The sequence below is a fragment of the Pongo abelii genome, chromosome 1 (assembly GCF_028885655.2).
Source record: "Pongo abelii isolate AG06213 chromosome 1, NHGRI_mPonAbe1-v2.0_pri, whole genome shotgun sequence".
NCBI lineage: Eukaryota > Metazoa > Chordata > Mammalia > Primates > Hominidae > Pongo > Pongo abelii.
Window position 1 is genome coordinate 50,815,835 of NC_071985.2, and position 22,340 is coordinate 50,838,174.

Genomic DNA, 22,340 nt, shown 5'->3' on the forward strand with positions numbered 1-22,340 from the left:
ATGGGATGACAGTATTCTATAATTCAGGTATGTGTTATTAGGTATAAAGGAGATAAGAACTACCTGAGACCTAATAGTATTTAACAAAGACTCCAAATGATCTCTATTTTGTTATCATTAGTTCCCGTGACAGCACTAGATGAAATCTCCCAGAAGAGGGAGCTCTGGTCGACTGGAGGTTTGCCCTCCCTCTACTCAGACAGGTCACACTGCTAACAGTGGGCTATGGGTTGCTATGGTTATCACAGAAGGCTGCTGAATAGGGAGGGAGCTGTGACAGCTGCTGTAATGTGGAGGGGCCCTTAACCCCCGTAAACTTGTGAAAGTGGTTTCCTTTGTGATGAGCTTGAGATATTACGCTGCTTACTTTCGTGTTGCCAGTGTATATCCTGAGGTCAATAAAGTTTCCTAAGATTGTGTGACCCAGGCTGGTATTTGCCTTCAAAACATTACCCTGGCAACCAGAGGGAAGCCTCAGCTACAGAGAGAGGTAGGGGCATCCTAGTGACCTTTTGTCTGGAATGTACCTCCCTGTCTTCTTGAGAAAATTCTAATCATATTTCAAATGTCATTTCTTTTCCTGAAGTTTGCCCTACTCATTCCCCCAGACCATCTCAGAAAAATCACTTCCCCTTCTGTGTTCCTATCGAGCTTTAGGCCAAATTGCAAACGCAAAACAACTACTTTAAGTTGAAGTGGTAGAAAAGGTAGCTACACAGCTTTGCAAATTTAGTGTCAGCATATCTTCATCTCTCAAACTCAGGTGGGCATCTGTTTTTCCTAAAAAAGCCAGGATAGGGCAAAGTCTATTTCAATTAAACTGTAGGCCAAAGGGATGTGAGGAACGAAAGATGCAAAGCAGAGAAACAAAGTCACACAAATAGAAAGGCTATCACTGCATCAATAATTCACCAGTGACAGGTCTTTAGAAGGTTTACTGGGAAGAAGTAACTCAGTTAAATACAAAGATTAAATAATCTGAATTTAAATGAATACCAAAAATGTCAAAATGGGCAATTTTTCTGCAAATAACCAAGAGAAACCCTAAAATAAAGAACTCGTATTCCAATCCAGATTAATACTTATCCAGAAAATGTTGAGGTCTTGTACTTCAAAGAAAAAGAAAGGAAAACTACCTTTAGTTATGAGGGGGTTTTTGTTTGTTTTGGTTGTGTTATTATTATATTACTTTTAAACTAATGTCTAATAATGAAAAGTATATTAATAGCTATTAATAAAAGGTATTGATAGCTTATGATGTGCCAGGTACTGTATACTAAGGACTTTACGTCAACTATACAACTAAGTATTTTTATTGTCGATATTTTTCAAGTGAGAATATTGAGACCTAGAAAGATTAAGTTACTGGCTGAATGTGACAAAGCAAGGTCGGTTACAAAAGGCAGGATTTAAGTCATGCATTCTGGGTTAAGAATGTGCTCCCTTCAACTCACCATTATATTCTATTGTGAGGACTTTTATGTGAACGTCTATAATACTGTTTGCCATCGTCATAATTTGTAACCTCGGTGGAGGAGAAGACAGGAGCAAGGGCCAGGGCAAGGATACCACAAAGCAATGAAATTATTACTGATGGGGCAAGCTCCTCCAAGGGAGATAAATGGATGGGTACAAGAGGACAATGAGTTGACAAGGGACAGAAGAATCTTCTAAGCCAAAGAGAGCAGAATTGACTGAGTGGAGGCATAAATCAGTGCCTTCCTGTGAGCAGTGGCTTTGAGACCCAAGCTAGTTTCCTCATGCTACCTCATGATCTCAGAGTGCTTTGTTTCCAGGTGTTGGGATGAAAGAGAGAGTGGAGAAGGTACACCTGTTGTTGACTGACTTAGACAGAAGTTCTCTGCTCACCGTCCTTCAGTGAGAATTGCTCACATGACCAGATCCATATGTATGTGGGAAAAGAAAACATGGACATTTGGTGAGATCTAAAATTCTAACAAATCCATTAATGGTTATAACCCAACAGTTTATTTGTTTTCTGCTTATTTCTCCAGCCCCTATCTAACCAAACCAGTCTTCTCTTCATCTCTTTTTTGACACCAAGGCTCTCAAGTATTGTTTCCCTTCCTTTTTCAGTAGCTAATTCCTGCATATCCTACAGAGTGCCTTTTAATTATATCTTCAGGGAAGCATTTTTTGACTTGACCAAATCCTAGATAAGGTTCTCATAACACCACCTACCATTTTTGATTTCAGTATCAATTTTATACTTTGTAATTATTTGACTAAATTTTATTCTCCCGTTCCACTAATAGACTATAATTTGAGTAAGAGCTGTCTTTTTGGTTCATTGTTTTGTTTTTAGAGATTTACAATAGTAGATACTTAATAAATGCTAGCTGACTGAATGATTGACTGGCTGAATAAATAAATACATAAATGATTGACTGACTGGCTGAATAAATAAATACATAGTATCTTTATTAACATTTTATCACTAGAAGCTTTCAAAGAGTAGAAAATCATCCGTCAAAAATACTACAGAAGAAGTGGCATTTGAACTCAATGGATTATTCATTCATTTATTCATTGCATACATTTTGAGTGTCTGTACTGTTAGGGATTATGAGGCACTGGAGACCTATTTGGAACTCAGAGAAACTTTCCATGAATCACCATGCTTACCTTCATCTGGTCTTTGAACACTCTTCCTTCTACTTGGAGCCCTCCTTCACTGCGCCTTTTTCTCTAACTAATTCTTAAACATCCTAGGAGTCTCAGCATAAGTTGAATTTCATCCAGGTACATCCATGACTCCCAAAATCTGTTTTTATTAAAGGCACAGCTCACTATCTATCTCTTGTATGTTAGTTATCATGGGGTATGTAGGATGAGTGAAAACAGGTGTGGCAGACCACTGCTGCTCCCCCAATATCCACCCTTCTCCACTTACATATTGTGGGCTTTTAGCTGAACACAGAGCCACCCAGCTAAAGACCACCTTTTCCATCCCTCTGGCAGCTAGGTGGCTTCTTGCAGCCGGGGTGGCCACATGACTACACATTGATGAAAGAGATGGGAGTAGATGTATGTATGATCCTTTCAGGTCTTTTCCTTGTTTATGATTGTCCATAAATCCCATGATCCCTTCTCCCTTTCTTCTGGCTGTAGTATAGCAAAAGTTGGATCAGACTTCTTGGGCCTGTAAGTGTGGGGCATGGCCCTACCAATCCACAAACATACAGGATAGAAATGCACATTTGCTTATTTATTTCATTGTACTTTGGGGTTTCTTTGTTAACAGAAGCTTAGCTTGTACCCTGACTAGTGCAACAGAGATCATATTTGTATAGTTTATCTTTGTATCCACTTCTTGATGCATTGGATCTGGCAGATAGTAGGCACCTAATAACTATTTATTGAATAAATGAATGAATGGTTTGGTAATGTCAAAATGAGGAGTGTGATGATTCAGGCTGGGAAATGGCCAGTCACCAGGTAACAATATGAACCAAGAAATACATATTAGGCTTGATTATTCCTTGCATAGAGAGACACATAAGCTAGATGAATATATATTTATATATGATATATATATTTAATAAACATTATATATTTCAATAAATATTGAGTATATTATATTAAATATAATATAATATATTATACATTAATATGTACTATATTATATATAGTATCATTCATATTATAATTTAATGTCATAATATCATTATAATATAATTTTATTATATTATACATATCATTAGAATATAGATTATATATATAACATATTATTTTCCTTAGAGGAAATCAGTTCATTATTTAAAGACTGAAGGAAAAATTGAGATGCATAGGCTGAAAGGCAGAGAATAAAATAGATTTCAGCAAGTTGTTAGTAACTCTTTGGTGATTTTTCTAAAAAATGAAAACTCATATTTAAGTAAATGCAATCTGTGAGAATCCTGAGGGACAGCAGTACAGTTTCTTTCTTTATTCTTTAATAATTTGTGTTTCATATTCCCTATTTGAGACACTTGGCTTAATTTTGGAGTCCTATGTTTACCTCCCCAACTTGGCAGCAGTACCTTGCCGTAGACTCTTCAATCTAGGGCTAGAAGTGGGTATTATCATTGGAACCAGCATAATGCTAATTTTCTTTATTCCATTTTTTCCCATTCTTATTTAGATTTAGTTAATTTTTAATCGTTCTTTTTGAGTGCAGCAATATTTTTAAATACATGCATACTAATGCAAGATCTACTTAATGGCAACAAGAAGGACCTCCAGAGCAACTGCCCCAATTACTTACCAGGTTACTTTTTATCCTCTAAATATAGATTATTCATTGCTATCACTATTTTTCTTTGTAGTCTATCTTTACTGGGGTTATTCTCTCCAGTGGTGATCACTACTAACTCTATGCAGTTATTTCATTGATGAATCAATCCGTACAATAATTTGACAAAAATCTTAGAATGACTTTTGCAGGTCTAGGCAGCAGATTACTGCAATGTAATGATTACTGAATTCAAAATATATGCAATTCATGGAGATGCTGAGTGTTAGGAAAATCTGAGAGTTCAGGAAAGGAAGTCTTCTTTGAGATAGTGTTACTAAAATAAAAACTGTTAGGCCTCCTCAGGCCTTGACATGGATGTCCCAGAACGTCACTTCTACCACATCTTATTAGTAGAAGCCAGTCCCAAGGTAAACTTCAATTTCAGTAACAGGAAAAACAGTCTACGAATGAAACTGAGGAGTACCAGGGAGTAGCAGTTGATGCCCATCTTTGCAAACTATTTACTATACACAGCACACTCTTGAAGTCCGGAAATTTATCTCCCATTATTTCAGAGAAATATGTTTGAATATTCAGTTTCCTCCATTTTGTTCTTTATTTACCAAACTCTTGCACATAAGGGATCCCACTGTCCATTTTCTATAAATATCATTTTTCCTATTATTTAAAATATTTGAAAATATAGATTTAAAGCTTTTTTCTCTCCTATAATTTTTCTCCATGTTCCTAATGAAATTTTCAACTCCTCTTTCATTTTGCAACTTGATGGCTTTATTTTTCTCCTTCATTTACTTTCTGGTATCTGTCAGTTCAATATTTTAAATTTTATTCTCTTCTTTAAACACTTGTAGCTCTACTTTAACTAGAGTTCAAATTGCCATTTTCATAAATCTATTTGAGTTCTTGAAGGGTGGCTTGGGCCATGGTATCCATCTGTTTCCTGGTGATGATAATTTTATACCTGTGTTCAACAAACAGCTTTTTTTTTTTTTTTTTTGTGCCATTTCTACCTCTTTTGGGAGGTAATAGTTTTGCAGAGATTGTATTTTCTTTCTTTTTTGAGTATTTTTGAATGGACCATCAGTTTGTGGAAGAATATTGTAAGAGAAAATTTCTTTGCTGTCAGTAGGATATTCTCTAATAAAAGGTTTTGTCCGTGTATGTGAAGGTTGATTTAAATTTTCCTTCTATTTTCAGCTATTAAATATCAGCAGCTGTATATAGCTTATAAATCCCACATTTTTCACTCTATCTCTTAGTTGCACAGATGGTGCACTTACACTCTTCCTCTCTCCTCTGGATGTGTGCTTTCTATGCATGCTCAACTACAATTCTTTTTTTTTTTTTTCTGAGACAGAGTTTTGCTCTTGTTGCCCAGGCTGGAGTGCAATGGCACAATCTCGGCTCACCACCACCTCCGCCTCCCAGGTTCAAGTCATTCTCCTGCCTCAGCCTCCCAAGTAGCTGGGATTACAGGCACGTGCCACCATGCCCAGCTAATTTTGTATTTTTAGCCATGTTGGTCAGGCTGGTCTCGAAGTCCTGACCTCAAGTAATCCACCCACCTCGGCATCTCAAAGTGCTGGGATTACAGGCGTGAGCCACTGCACCTAGCCACCTCAGCTACAATTCTTAATCTCCTTCTCACCCTTTCCCCCCTTCTGCTGCTTCCTCTCCCTTCTTACCCTCAGGCCTCTTCCACAGGCACCAACATGGCCCAGTATCATCATTCCAAGCAATGAGTTCATAGTTTTATCCTTTGGGAGATGCGATTCTGTTGGGGAAACCCGTTCTTTTCCAATTTTTTCCTGATTGTCTTCTCCCAACGTCTTCACTCACCCTAATTGTCTTCATATATACTTCATATATACTCTCTTATAATCAGTGATGTTAACACTTTCTTAAATGCTCCAAATTGCCTGTTTAAATATTCTAGCTACAGCTTTAAAGTAATTCTTCTATTGTCTCTTATATTTACAGTTATGGGCTGCATAACAACATTTCAGTCAATGATGGACCGTATATACGTTGCTGGTCCCATGAGATTATAATATCATATTTTACTATACCTTTTTAATGTTTAGATATGTTTAGATACACAAATACATCCTATTGCATTACAATTACCTACAATATTCAGTGCAGTAACATGCTGTACAGGTTTGATGACGAAGAGCAACAGGCTGTACCATATAGTTTAGGTGTATAGTGGCCTATACCATCTAGGTTTGTGGAAGTATACTCTGATGTTCTCACAATGACAAAAGAGCCTAACAATGCATTTCTCAGAATATCTCCCCATCATTAAATGTCTCATGACTGTATATATGTATTTACACACACACACACACACACACATACACACACGTAGACTAAATATATGATGCAAACAAATGAAGCCACAAAATTCATAGGCAGAATTCAAAGAATTCAATGAGTGAACACCCAGTACTCAGCTGGTGTTCTGAAAGAAACAGAATGTTAACAGACCTTTGATGCTCCTGTGTGATTTTATCAATAGCATGGTCCTTCCCCTGTCCACAGGTAAGTATGTCCTGAAGGCTGTATCATTAGTTTGTTTGTTTATATTTTTAGAATATTGATGTGTATACATGCATGCATACATACATATATATGGTGTGTAAACTGTATATTGTTTACTTTTACCTGTTTTGGGCCTTTATAAAAATGAAATGATTTTTTAAGCACTCTTCTACAGTTTCTTTTTCTTTTCTTTCATACTTGTAGCTGTCAATCATTCATTTACATTCGTTTTATAATTATGAAAGAGTTTCTCAAGTATATATAAAATCAGAGTGTTATAAAGCATCAAAGCTTCAAATTTACACATTTAAAACTAAATGTTTGTTAAAGCGATTTAGTAGATATTTATTTTTCCAAGCACTACTGTATAGAACCTGTTCAACTTTTATTATTTTTCTTTTTCAGTTTTTCACAGGACTTACAATTATGTGTGCATGTGTATATATTTGAATATTGATTCTGCACTGGTCATATGTGTTACAAGTATATACTCCAAGTTTCTGGCTTGCTTTTTCATTCTTCATGTATCTTTCAATGAACAAAAGCTCTTTTAAGATAATGAATTGTATAATTTGTTTTTCCTTTAGGGATGGTACTATTTCTACCTTGTTTACAAAGTCCTTCTCTATCCTAAAACAAGAAAGTTGTTCTCCTATTTGTTTATCTAAAAGTTTATAATTTTCCTTTTGCATTTAAGTTTATAAATTATGGAACTAACATTTGTGTATGATATGAAATAGGGAAGCAATTTAATTCTTTTCCATATGACTAATCAATTGCCTCAGTGGCTTTCCCCATTGATCTGCATTGCTAAATCTATTGTAAATTATGTTCCCTACATATTCACAAGTCTGTTTTATTAGTCTATTCTTGGATTACTGCCACACTATATTAGATTGAGTAGCTTTAAAACATATTTTTATGTCTAGTGACAGAAGTTCTTTGTCCTGAGTTTTCCAGTCTCCTCCAGTTTTGTGATCCTCCTCCTCCTTCTCCCCACCCTCACCAATTTATTCTCCTCACATTTGTCTCCATCTTTCCTCATATTTCCTTCTCTCCATCTTCTCTACATCTCTTCTTTTCCTTCTACTTCTTTTCCTACAGTTTTTCCTTCTACTTCTCTTCCTATAGTTTTTCCTTTTTTCTTTCTCTCCCTCTCTTCCTTTCTTACTTTATATTCCAATCTTTCCATTCCCTTAACTTATTCTTGAAATGACTAATAATTGTTTGACTCTCAAATAGACTGTAGCTAAGTATAGGAGACAAAAATATGAGTGGGATTTAAGTTAAGGGAGAAATTATATCTAAGAATAATAAATTCAAAGGGAGAAGTGAGCAGGGATCCAGAAATGATTCCTGTAGTAGGTAGCATTTGAGTTAGGACTTCAAATGACAGCTAGATTTTAGAGTGAATATCTCCAGGCTGAAGGCCTTCCAAGTAGAAGAAACATATTGAAATAAGTTTCAAGAAGATAAAAATGTAGGTGATAGCATGCAGTAAGTAGAGCATTTCAACTAGGCCATGGGGTGCACATGGTAGAGGGTCCTGAGTCAGCAAAAGAGAGTGACCTTAGTGTCCTTTCCTTGTGAGTCATTGAAGAACCATGAAAAGATACGTTATAGGAAAGTTATTTAAATGTGTTAGATAAACCAAAGTTGGGAACAATTGGAGTCCAGGAAACCATAAAACAGTATTGACATAGTTTAGTCAAAAGATAGCAAGGGCATATACTAGAGCCTTGGCAGCAGAAATCAAAATAATAGACACCTGCCAGAGTCTTCGCAAAAAGACAATCAACCAGTCCTGGTAATCATGGGCAGTGAGCGAGGGGATGAGATCAAAGACAACACTGAGGCCTTGACCCTGGAAGAGTAAGAGGTTGCAAATTCCATTTACAAGGACTAGATGGGAATATCTAGTAGTGTATTGAAAATGTGAGTTTGGTCTCTCTGAGGAGCAGCTGATGCCATACAGAGGAGGAGAATGTGTAGAAGTGGGAAAATGCGAATTTGGACAGTATAGTATAGTAGAAGCTAAGAAAATATTCACCTCATCATGGAAAATGATCAAAATCAGAGTCACCATCTTACAATTAGAAATAGGCCAGCAGGGCCCCTTGTCCTTGGGGACATCAGTGTCCATCTACTAGGTCCAAAGCCCTTAGAATGTTTAATGCCAGACCATGGCATTGAGGGAAAGGCAGTGGGCTGTTGGTGTCTGTAGGCCCAGGTTAGTGGAGGATGGGGATGAGGAAATTCGTCTTTATAGTGTCATATGATACAGAAGTCAAGAACCATGAGGATTAAAATGAATTACTAAATTTAGTAATCCAGAGATTATTATTAAATTTGGAAAGACTAGTTTCAGGAGAAGATATGGGGCTAGAGATGAGAGTTCAAAGATTTGAAGAGCAGCTAAGGAAGGAGAAAATGTAGACAGCTGATTTACACAATAATTTTGAGAATTTGGAGTTGATCAGGAGGGATGTCTGGTGGGCTAAGGAGCTATGGGGGATGGAAAAATAGAGCATTGTTTTTAGAATGGGGAAAAACTTGTTTGTAATTCAGAAAGATTAAGAGAAGAAATATGTTTGAAGAAGCAGAGACTGATAAACTTGTGGAGTAGTTTGAGTCTATGAAACCAAGAATACAGGTGGAGGGGTCTCATGTAGAAAAGAAGGGATAAGCAATGCCTAATCCTTTGAGGGAAAAGAAAGCCTGAAGGAATTGGAATATAGAGGGATTTTGAGTTAGGAAAGGACCTACCAAGGGAACACCTTGAATCTTCTTGCTCTCAGTAAAGCAGAAGAAGGAGTCATCTGCTTAGAGTGATGACGGGGCCAAGTGTACTCAGAAATGAAAATCACAAAGGATTGCAAACAATTAGCTTCACAAAATGTGATCAGGATTTAATCACCAATCTGTGGCAGTATCCATAGAAACATATCTGGTGTTTTTACAGGCATACGTCGGAGATACTGCGGGTTTGGTTCCAGTCCACCTCAATAAAGCGAGTTACACACAACTATTTTGGTTTCCTAGTGCACATAAAAGTCATGTTTACACTATACTGTAGTCTATTAAGTGTGCAATAGCATTATGTCTAAAAAAAGTACTACCTTAATTAAAAATACTTTATTGCTGAAAAATGCTGACACAGAGACTTGAAGTGAGCACACGTTGTTGGAAAACTGGCGCCAATAGATTTGCTCAAGGCAGGGTTGCCACAAACTCAAATCTTCAGTTTATTAAAATAAATCAATATCTGCAAAGCACAGTAAAGCAACATGGAATAGAGCAAGATATACCTGTATTATTATGCTGTTGTCGATATTGCTATGGATTGGCTTAATTTCAGATTTGCTTTCCTAATAATATTAGCACTGAATAGTTGAGAGAAAAATTTCATTTTCTGCCTTACTGCTTATAAAATATGTTAATAGGTAAAAATAGAAATCAAAGCCATCTTTTCTTTTTTATGTGAAATTACAGAGTACAAGTTTAAAAAACAAGTTTTCCTTTAACTCTAGAGGCAGACCTAAATCTTGAGGGGCATAAAAAAAGATTTCACATGGGAAGCTGGATTTTTAGGCTAATGAATGCAACTCTATTTTTGATACTATGCTGTGTGTTTATATAAAATAGAGGAGCATTTTAGGCCAATTAGTGGCTTGCAAACCCTATACTTTTTCCAGCAAGGACTAAGCTTGAAAAACTTGAGAAGTTAATACAGAGAAGCGTTGGCAGTGGATCATGCGGTTGGCTTGACTCAAGGCAACAAAGCTTTAGCATAAATTAGTTTTTATTTGTTAAAAGAAAAACAAATTCTGTTTGTTTTTGTAATACAGTTTGTTGGTTCTTTTAATTTGGGGGAAAATTTGGGGAATTCCAGTTCTCAGAGAAGTGAGAAGCTGAGCTCAGCATGAGCCAGGCCCCGGCTTCCAGGCCCTGTGTAAACAGCCACATGCGTCTTCCTCAATACACCTCGGTTTGAGGCAGCAGGGCGGGCCTGTTATGCCTGGACCTCAGCTGAACCAAGAGTGCCAGCCGGCCAATGACTGCTGTGTGATCCACAGTAGATTATTCAGACCACCAAAGGGAGCCTGTGGCTCTTCTCCCACCAACCTTTAGCCCTGACTTTTATGTAGTGGCTGTGGAAAGCAAAATTTATAGAATGCTATTACTTTGATGGAGAGATGATCTCATCCTTTTCGTTAGTTTTGCAGATAAGAAAAGTGAAAATTGGACTCAGAATTTGGCTTAATCAAAGCAGACTGGTACAGTACCTGACAAACTCAATTCCCAAGTCAAAGGTCTTTGAATATAAAGTGTACTATCAGTAGACTCCTTTTTCAGATGTCCATGTGAGAACTACAGTAAATGAGAGGTGTGTGTGTGTGTGTGTGTGTGTGTGTGTTTTCATCCCAGTCTAGAAAAAATGACATGAAAATCAAATGACTTGCAGCACAGCTAATGGTAAAATCTTCCAAATCCAGAATTCCTGTGATCATTGTGTACTTCACTCAGCAGCATAAACCCTGGTCTTCGTGGCAATTCCCAGTTGAAGTGAAGCTAGTTGCGCCTGGGGAAACTTGATGTGATTGTTGCTACCTATTACTTATTTTCATGAGTTGGTACCATTTCAAGATTTGTGGTGCAAGGGTTTCTTTAGAAGTCTGCAGCTACTATTAGTTCAGTCCTTTTGAACTTACAAAAGCACGGTCACATTCACAGTGCACTTGGTACTCATGATAACACTATGAAGTGTTGAGGCAGATATTGCTAGTTGTTGCCAATTTCTATGTTCTTCTTCTATAGTAATAGAATTTCTGCTTTTTATATGGACACAAAAGCCACATATCCCAGCCTAGTTAGGTGTGGCCATATAGCTAAATTATGGCCAATGGGATGAGAGTAGAGGTAATGAGGTATAGGTAGAGTTAATGTTTGTAAATTCAATGCTCTGTCAACAAATGGGGACAGCACACTCTCTCCACTGGCTGGAATAATGCTGGGCTTGAGAAACCTTGTTCTAGATGATTTCAAAATATTCACGAATAATAAATGCAGATTATTATCATTAAAAGATAAACGGTTATGTGACCTTGTACACATTATTTAATCATTCTAAATTTGCTTCTCCAATCTAAATTTGAGATACTATTAGTAACCATAAGGGATATAATAAACATTAGAAGGGACATATATAAAGTGTGGATGACAGTGTTGTCAGTACTAATAGCAAGCAGAGCCTGGTTTTGAGAAGTGTCGAGTGCAGTGTGGAGGACAAGAGGGGGAGAGATACAGAGGCGACTGCAGGAGTGGGACTGAGAGGCAGTGGCCGGCGTCAGAAGGCCTTCCTCTTTCTCATGAGGTGGCTGTGGCGCATTCTTTACTGAACAGGACAGGACTCTGTGGTTAGTGCTGGAACTCTTTGTCCTGAGTTAACAGTAACAGGAAGAGTGACTCAATATCCAGCCTCAAAGGATGGAGAAGCTGAGTCTGGTTTGAAACTTCCTCTCTCAAGTCAGGGTTTGTCTGGGAACTAGATGAGTAGAAATGACTGTTAGTGTGCTCCATAGAGACCAATAGGTCCAGCTAAGACAGGCTGGGTGGGAAAAAAGGCCAAGGGAATGAGAGGATTTGGGCAACAGGAATTTTTATTAGCCTGGTGGTTTCAGCTAAGTTTTAATAGCCAGTAGACCTACGCTTGAATCCCAGATCTACTACTTAGCAACTGCTATTGGTACCAATTTCCACATCCTTAAAGTGGGAATAATAGCTACCTTTTGAGGACTGTTAATCATAGCCATCATCTACTGAATTCTTACGGTGGATCAATCACTTTTGTAAATATTTGTGCTCATTATCTCAAATAATCTTCACAATACTGGAAGGTAAAAACCGTCATGATTTCCAGGTTACAGAAGAGAAAATTAGGGCATAAGGAGGTCAGAACATAGACTCACACAATTAAACTCTACTTCTTTGTTGCTTTTCCACTTAGGATTAAATGAGAAAATATAAAGTACTTAACACAGTGGTTGGCTCATTGTCTTGAATAAATGGTAACTTCTAAATATTATCCCAATTTTAGAGATGAAAACCATGAAGCTAAGAACAGCAAAGCAAATTTCCCCGAATTGTGTGACTGTTGGTAGAACAAGGTTCACGCGTTTCACTCCACACAGTTTTGATGCATTCTGCATTGCGCCAAAAGGGTATCCAGCAGAGTGGAAGCAGCTGCCTCACCCGGGATGGAGGAGGATGTTCAATCAGCTCTCAGAGGTCATGCCTGAACTCTAAGGACATGGCTTTATCCTTCTCAGGATGTATTCTTCGCCTGCTACATCTTGAACACAGCAGCCACGAGCAGTCTTCATCCCATGACTGCTGCCCGCCCCTTGTTTCCACAGACCCAAGCTCCTGCAGTGCTGGAGTCACATGATCAAGCCTCATTTCTGTTTGTGAAGTTTCTCAGCCAAAAGGAAAACCATTAGGTATCAAATTGCAAGTAGAAAGCATCCAAGAAGCTGCCTATTCCAGCACCAGTTCCTGCCAAAGAACCTTAAATAAACTTGGTGGAGGGAAGATGTCTGAAATTACTCTGTACTCAGTATATTTAGTTAGATTAATAATAGAACTTGATTTCGTCTAACTAATTAATTTGAGTTCTAAAAGCAGACACAAATAATAGGCTTTTTTTTTCATTTTCATTTTTTTCATTTTGATTCCCTTTGGGGATTTTTTTTTGGGGGGTGTGTAAAATGTTAGTCAATGTAGTACTAAGGATAAAAGAAAAATCTATCTAAAGAGTGAAGTAGCTCTTTATATTTTTAAACAAAGGTGAGAGGTAAAGTCAAGCAATTTATCTAACAATCAATTATTATATATAGCAGTAACATGGATAGAAAAGGATACTCAAACAGGAAAAAAAATCAATACAACTTAAAAAACATAATTAAATGCGTAAAATGTTTGCCTTTATTTTTGAAAATTGTCTTATTTCAATACAATATTTTCTGAAGGAAAATGAACAGTTATATCCCTATTTAAAAAAAATAAGTCTAATAAGGTAGACACTCCTTATGTTCTGCATGACATAATGAATTTCATGACACCTGACTGACTTCTCATTGCAAGGCACATTAATATAAATGACTCTCACTAAGCAACAAATGCTGGAGGAAGAAGTTCCTCTGCCCTGAGAGCTCCCTGTGAGACGGAAGAAGATGAGCAGGAGTCAGGCACGTCCTTGTTCCTAGCACTTGAAATGGGAGAGGATTGGCCAGAAAGCAGAAGAAAACAAGATCTGATGTTTTTACCTTTGAGTAAAATTTATTTTCTTGGAAAAAAACCACATGGGTGAGAGTACAGTTTTCCATACTCGTTTAAATGCTCCAGGAATAATTTTTGGAGGAACTGGAGTAAAGTTTGAGGCAGATGTTGAGACTGGGAAACCAGAAAGTAGTACAAGATCATTTAGTAAGAAAGGGTCAGAATAGGCTGAAAGGAGGCAATTCAACAAGACCAGGGAATAGTTGAATGTCAGAGTCAGGATTAAGCACAAAAGAAGTAGAAAGTTGGATATTTAAACTGCAAGACGTTAATGCGTGTAGTCAAGTGAAGCAGTAGAAAATTAGCTGAGTAAGGAGAACAGGCAAAGTATCAGGACAGTACAGAAAACCCTAAATTAATGGGCAGAAGAGTTACAAACACAAAAGCAATGAAAGGTCCAAACCCCAAGCTGCGAAACCAGTTGGTTCAAACTGCTAGTCACAAATAGTACATGAAGGAAAATTTAAAGTACTTACAATTAATAAAAAGAATTTCCCTCTCCTGGGACAGCAGCAGTTTGAAAAGGAGAGAAAGCATTTGTATAAAAATCAAGGACGTTTTGCCTTTTCCCATGAAGCTGTGAAGAAAGGAAGAAAGCTAGGGGAAATAAGAAAAGACGATTTGCCTCTCTGGGACACATGCCTCCTGGTGACAGTCCTCTTTCTCCCCCTGGTCCTTGTTAGCACACAAAGTAGATAGGCTATATGCTCTATAATACAGAGTCTGCCTTCTTGGGATCTATAAATCAAAGATGCCCCAGATATGTGATAGTGAGTCTGAAGTCAATACAGGTCATAAGGACAGATTAATCAATCCTGTGAAGATGTTTTGCAGATGACAAACACTTGACCAAAATGATAACTGACCATGTGGTTAAGGGGCCATATTCTCTTATAAGGTAGTACTTCCCAAACTTGTTCACCTCTAGAGCTCTGAGTAAATGAAGTAGTTAGAAGACATACTGGAGCCAGGCATGGTGGCTCACACGTGCAATCTCAGCACTTTGAGAGGCTGAAGCAGGAGGATCACTTGAGCCCAGGAGTTCAAGACCAACCGGGGCCACATAGGGAGACCCCATCTCTACTTAAAATAAAGAAATTGAAATTAAAATAGACGTGGTGGCATGTGCCTGTAGTCCCAGATATTCAGGAAGCTGAGGTGGGAGGGTCTCTTGAGTCCAGGAGGTTGAGGCTGCCGTGAGCAGGGACCATGACACTGCATTCCAGCCTGGGTGACAGAGGGAGAGACTGTCTCAACAAAAAGACACAACGGAGTAAAGAGGACGCAGGAGAACATCTAGTTCTTGTGCAAGCCTTCTTTATCCCTGCAGGTAACCTCAAGGCTCCTGTGGCTTCAGAACAAGGTGAGGGATATGAGGATCAATGTTAAAGTATACAAGGGCCTCCTTCATATGGTTGGGAAGCTTTGCCTTAAGAGACAGTTTTAGATCTCCTGAGTAATTACTCTTAGAGGCAGGGAGCCACACGGTAAGAGGAATGGATATAAGCAAATGTCAAAGAAATCTTGGAAAATGTTGTATAGAGAAACTGAGCCCAACACAGAGTAAGGTGATGTCTCAAGTGGTAAATATAAATGAGCAAAAGAGTCATTATTTCCCTGGAGTGAAAAGGGAGATCCTCTCTCTTCCCTCTTCATTTTCTTCTTCCTCCTCCTCTTCCTCTTTTTCCTACTCTTCTTCCTGCTCTTCCTCCTCCCAACATGGAACTTACAGTATACAAATGCAAGCAACAGAGGCAGATAAAGAGAAAAGTAACCCAGCAGACCAACAGCAACAGTTTTACACAATGGTAATAGGACTGGTAAAATATAGTGTTGAGGTGGCCAATGTTCAGGCTGCTGTGTTTTGTCAGGCCAGAACCATGTTTTTAAAATAATTGAATTTGAGTACTTTTCAGTAAAGTATATGTTTTCTATGTTTTTGAAGCTGCCACCACTTAATATTTTATCAAGTTTTTTCATTCGTTTTTGTTATTTTCCTAACCTCTGAAGATATTTGAGTTTTGCAAACCCCAGCTTTTGAGTGATTCAGAAAAGACCTTAAAGCCAGCATTGTGAGAGGCATAACCTCTAAAGATGACCAGTCCAGCAGAGATAAGCTTGGGGCCCAAGGAAAATAATGTACAAAAACAAGACCACAACTAGCAGGAACACAGAAATGACTTCTAGTAAGGAAATATTGTTACTATGAGTTATCGTAACAGTTTCTAATTTTAAAATTATAAACATAGATTTGTGCATACACATTTTTCTAAAATATATATTTCTTATATTATTTTTATTAAATATGTCTAGTTTACCACTATATTTTGTTATTTAGTGAATTCTTTCATTTCAAAATGTATCCAAAGAAGATGTTGGAGTATCTAAATTTACATGAACTTAATCTGTCATCTAACTAAGATACTGCTAACTAAATATTTTGGCAGAGAAGACTGTTTATTAAGTCTTCCACATAGCCTAAAATACATTACATAAATGAACCTCAGGGAATGTATTTTTATATTTGTCAAGATACATAAAGCCTTTGTAACACTGTTCGGATTTGGGTCAAAGAAAAATATGACCCAACCTGTAGCTCTTTTTCTATATATATATATAAAATACAGAAAAAATATATAATCTCTCTCTATATATAATATAGAAATATATATATAATGGATAGATAGATGGATGGATAGATAGATAGATAGATAGATAGATAGATAGATAGATAGATAGATAGAGATAGATAGATTTTGCCTGCTAGTGTTGTGTGAAATGAAGAAAGGTATATGGCTGAAAAAATTAGAGTAAGAAATCTGCAAGTGGAATCTCTGACTCTAAAAAGGCACTCACTTCCCAGGACTGCCTGCTGTCATCAATGAGCTATGAGTGGATTTCAATAAAGAGTACGTAACGACACCAGGCTGTTCCACTTTGGGAAGATTGTATGAAACATAGTATAGAAAAAAAAATATTTTCCCCAGGAAGAATATAATCGATTTATTCTATAGTACTTTTCTTAAGTAAGTGTAGGCAACCTCAGTAATATAAAATATCAGCATACACCTGAAAACCTGTAATGAAAGCAGGTATGACAGTACTGTATGGTTTATTGACTTGCACATGTAGGTTGCAGCATTTAGAAACCCACCCACCCCCATCAGAATCAAGCCATTGTAAATGTTTTAGCGCAACCTGGTGGTGATTCTGTTTTCTACAAGGTGATAAAAGGCATTCAAACACATCTATTTAAAAATATTTCAGTATAACAAAATTATCCCAGAGAAAATAGATTGGTCTCATGAAATTTACTGTTCCATGTACCTAATAATAAAATATAAAAATAAATTGATAAAAACATAGTTTTTTAAAGTTTGCTTTTAATTCAGTATTCATTTAGAAAGGAAATCTATATTTTGGATGAAAAAGTGTCCAAGACTGAATATCCAGTCTTCACAAATGCATTTTTTTCCTAAGAGGATAAATTTAATCAAACTAATTATTTAAATTATTTAAAACATTAATAACTTTGTCTTAGAGAAAGGAAAAGTTGGAATTTAAAAATAAGTAAATTATATTTACATAGAAAAACTCTTAGAAATCCACATCTAAAAACTGAATGCTTATGAAATGTTGTTTTACTAATTAATAAAAATTTCATTTAGAATAATAAAAAAGTATAAGATCATTGTATAATTTACTTCTCTGTTATCTCTAGCATACAAACACCACAGAATTCATTTAGGTTGTAGATAAACCTTTTAAGTTTTCTGTTTTTTTTTTTTAAAAAAGAAAAAGTTGTCTTCTCATAAATCAAGACTTAGGAGACCCAGTTTGACTGATATTGAAATCCTGCTGCCAACTCAGAGAAGACTTACTTTCCAGAGAGTATTCAGGGACTTATTTCTTCTAATATTTTAGATGATAAATTATTGGGGTCAGAACTGTTGAGAAGTTTGAATATTCTTTCAAGATTTTCTTTTTAGACGTTGAAGAACAGTATCAAGCAAGTATATAAACAAAGCCCAGAGTTTCCACAGTGCATTTATCATGAATCCACTGCCTCTCACCTCTTGGGGAATATTTACATTTTCTTTAAAGATGTTATGATTGTACATGATTAAATATCAGTCTTATTTCTAAATTAATGATTTAGTGTTAATCATCAAGCCAGTTGTTCTAATTTAGAGATGTATCTTTATGGAGAACTTCAGCTTCAAATATGATTATTATACTGAACTTGGATGGAATATCTACTTTGTTGTCTATAATGGGTTAGCCCAACTTTAAAGAGCTTTACACAATGGAAAAAACAAGTGCTTCTCTTATTTAATACCACAAAGAAATTATACTTTCCCTTGGTAAAATTCACTTATTTTTGAGCTTATTTCTGTGAACATGAGCTATTTCATATTTATAAAAGCTTCATTTATTAAAAATATAGATTCTCATGAATAAAATTATTAATGTTTTAAATGCCCATTTAGTAATAAAGTCACTTCACTGTGTCCCTGTAAAATTCATGAAACATTACATTATATGTGCTATATGTTGTCCTATGACAGAACTACCTGTTTGGTTTGATGCAGTGGAATTGTTCAACATGCATCCAGATGGAAGTTAATGACATTTATTTTTGCACATGTCTGCTGGGAAAAAACTCCAATGGAGACTTCTGGGGCATCATATTTTATTAGCTCCTTTAAAGCAATCCCCATTTCCTGTCTTAAAACTTGGCAGGTGGAGTGTGAAATTATTTTTAGTTAAGGTAAAGAAACTAAGCAAGAGGTCCTACAGCCAGGTGCTCCCCTCCAGGTCAAAAAAAATCTTCAAGAGTGAGAAGCCTCAGAACAACTTCACTAAGTATACTTGGCTTCATTCCGTCACTTTTTAAAGTTCCTCTGTGAATTCCCCTTACTTAAGCCCCCACTTTCGTGTCCCAGTCTCACTGACACAGTGTTGTAAGAAAATTTACTCTGCTACCTAAATGGGGTTTCGGGCAGACCATAAAGGCCCCCAAAAAGTTTGCTTCCTTCCACTTAAAACACCTCCAGTAAATGTCCCCCAAACACATCGTGTGCTAGGTGCTGGAAAGACAAGTGGTAAAGTGGCAAGCTCACTGGGGGATGAACTCTGTTAAGGTGAATCAAGATGAAGAAAAGACACAGGGGATAAAGCATGCAGTGAAATTGTTGAAAATGATTAGTCCCATTGGAGAATTAAAGCAGCTAAGCATCCTGGAAGCTGGGGAAAACAGCACAACATTTATTCTAAGACATAAAACAAAGTTTGTGAGTGATGTGATTGGGAAAAAATGATAATAAGGTTGAGAACTATCTGTAGTAAATATTTTACTGGAGGTTGATATAATTTATATTTCAAAAAAGTTGTGGGGGTGGCTATGTATACGTAGTGGCAGAAGTATATAGGATATCATCCTACCTTCTCAATTTTCTTGTGAACCTGAAATTACTCTCTAGAAAAGTCTCAAAAATTAAAAAAAAATTAAAAGTTCAGTCATGACTATAACCAAGGTGGTTTATTCTTATAATAGCAATTAAAACATGTCTATTGAACATTTAGATGTTTCCACTACTGCAAGTTGCTACGGAAAAGTTATACGGATAGGTACAGGTGTAGTTTCTGATCTTGAGGAATGATGTTCCCTAAGGGAGATACTTATAAAAAGATTACAGTGGAATATGATATATACTATGGTAGAATTATAATCAATGTGCTATGAAGGTAAGATGAAGAGACTAATAAATTCTGGCTGTGAGGCAGTGAGACCATCTTTACAGATCTGGCGATATTTGGAACGTGTCTTAAAGGCATTGATGTTTACGATAAGTGGAAAAGAGCTCAGGTTATCTCATCAAGGAAGTCTGGAGCTGGACAAAGGAAACATAGATAAAAAGAGCAATACTTGGAATAGGAAAACATTGTAACTAATATGCTCAGAGAGCTATTTCCATCACAGAGCATCTACAGAAGGTGATTAAAAATGAATACCCTGAGAATAAATTAAAAAGAATTTGTGGAAATAAAATTATATTTAAGAGAGAAAACATCAATAGAAGATATGAAAAGTTGAAGATTCTCGAAGAGTAGAACAAAAGGACAATGAGATTTTTTAAATTGGCAATAAAATATAAGAAAATTAGGAAATGCAGACGTTCAATACAAAAACAAAGTTCTGTATCTTCACCCTTTCACACATAAATACACAAAGAAGAATGAAATGGGTAAAAGAGAGAAAAAGAGATACAGAAAGAAATTGACAGGATAGGCAGAAGGGAGCAAATTAGCCAGGGAACAGTCAGTACTGAAAAACAAAAGAGATTCCTTTAAAAATCTGAAGGAAACTAATAGATATGGACGATTGAACAATTGCCCCTGAAGGATGCCAAATACATGAAAGAGAAATTCAAAGATAGAGTAAATTTAAAATTTCATGAAAAAAATTAAAATCTGAATATAAAGATTAAAAATACACATTGTATCTCAGGAAGAATCCATACAGAAAGATTGGCACCAAGATTGAGTAAGATGGACTTCATAATTTCAAAGATCAAGAAAGAATCATACAATCATCCAGGAACAAAACACAATTAATGCTTATAAGAGAAAACGTTTGGTTTGGCTCCAACATACCACAGCAACAATCAATGACAGAATTCCATGAAATTAAGTTACAAAATTCTTTGGGATCAAAAAAAAAAAAATGACTCTCAACGGTTTTTTTAAATTTTTGCTATGCTTTCTTTCAATCATAAAAATGCTAGATATTCTCAAATATTCAAGATCAGAAGGAAACAGCATCATAAAGAAGTTTGATAAGACCCACTTTCACTTTATAATAAAATCATCCTAATTAAAGATGAATGAGGCCAGGGGTGGTGGCTCACACTTGTAATCCCAACACTTTGGGAGGCCAAGGTGGGCTGATCACTTGAGGTCAGGAGTTCGAGACTAGCCTGGCCAAAAGGTAAAACACAGTCTCTACTAAAAATGCAAAAATTAGCCAGACGTGGTAGCATGCACCTGTAATCCCAGCTCCTCGGGAGGCTGGAACAGGACAATCACTTGAACCTAGGAGGCGGAGGTTTCAGTCAGCTGAGATTACGCAACTGCACTCTAGCCTGGGCAAAAGAGCAAGAGTGAGATTCTGTCTAAAAAAAAAAAAAAGAAAAGATGAATGAAAATAAGGATTTAAGGATTTTAGCAATAGAAAAGTCCTACAAAGACTCTAGATTCTGATTCATTTTAAATATAGGCCTACTGCAGGGCTAGTTAGTTCAATATTGTGGATTTAGCAACATAAATACAAAAAACCTCAAGAGGTATAGACAGACAATGATGGAGGAAGTTTGAATATGACAATTCATTATCTTTAATAGCAGGAAGATAGGTAATAGTAAATGAAGTTAAACAATTTTGAAATTTTTATGATTTTTGTTTGGCTTAGGTTCAGTGTAAAGTCATAAAATATATGTTGTAAAAAAAGAAATTTAACTATAGGTTAAAAAATTCTTTTTTAACTTGTTACAATTCTTTTTTCTTTATTATGTTTATGTTAATTAAAAAATAATCATTTTTAATATAAGGAAAATCTATATTTTATGTTTTCAAATTTTTGTTATTACTAGATTTTTATACATCTTTTAAAATCTAAAAACAGGCCGGGGCTGTAATCCCAGCACTTTGGGAGGCTGAGGTGGGTGGATCACGAGAGGTCAGGAGTTCGAGACCATCCTGACCAAATGGTGAAAACCCGTCTCTACTAAAAATAAAAAATTATCTGGGTGTGGTGGCACGCTCCTGTAATTCCAGCTACTTGGGAGGCTGAGGCAGGAGAATGGCGTGAACTTAGGAGGTGGAGATTACAGTGAGCCGAGATCGTGCCACTGCATTCCAGCCTGGCGACGGAGAAAGACTCCATCTAAAAGAAAAGAAAAAAAGGAAAAAAAAAATCGAAAAATATTCTTATTTAGCCTTCCTTCCTCCTCATTCCATCCTTTCTTTTCCCCCTTCTTCCTTCATTTCTTTCTTTCTCCCTTCCTTTCCTCTTTTCTTCCTTCTATGTGTATAGACAAATAACTAGAATAATATTCACAAAAATATAATGTTTATATCTGTAAGTGTGTTAGGGAATTTTCTTTAATGATTTTTCAAATAGGGAATAGATTCACAGTTT

At 36.4% G+C, this 22,340-nt stretch overlaps 1 long non-coding RNA gene across 1 annotated transcript; it reads left to right on the forward strand.

The window, feature by feature from the left end:
• Nucleotides 1–254: 254 nt before the first annotated feature.
• On the forward strand, nt 255–13,391 carry LOC129060190 (uncharacterized). Its single transcript, XR_008526704.1, has 3 exons — nt 255–490; nt 1,797–1,939; nt 12,900–13,391. It is a non-coding gene; the product is annotated as an uncharacterized LOC129060190 (long non-coding RNA).
• Nucleotides 13,392–22,340: the final 8,949 nt, after the last annotated feature.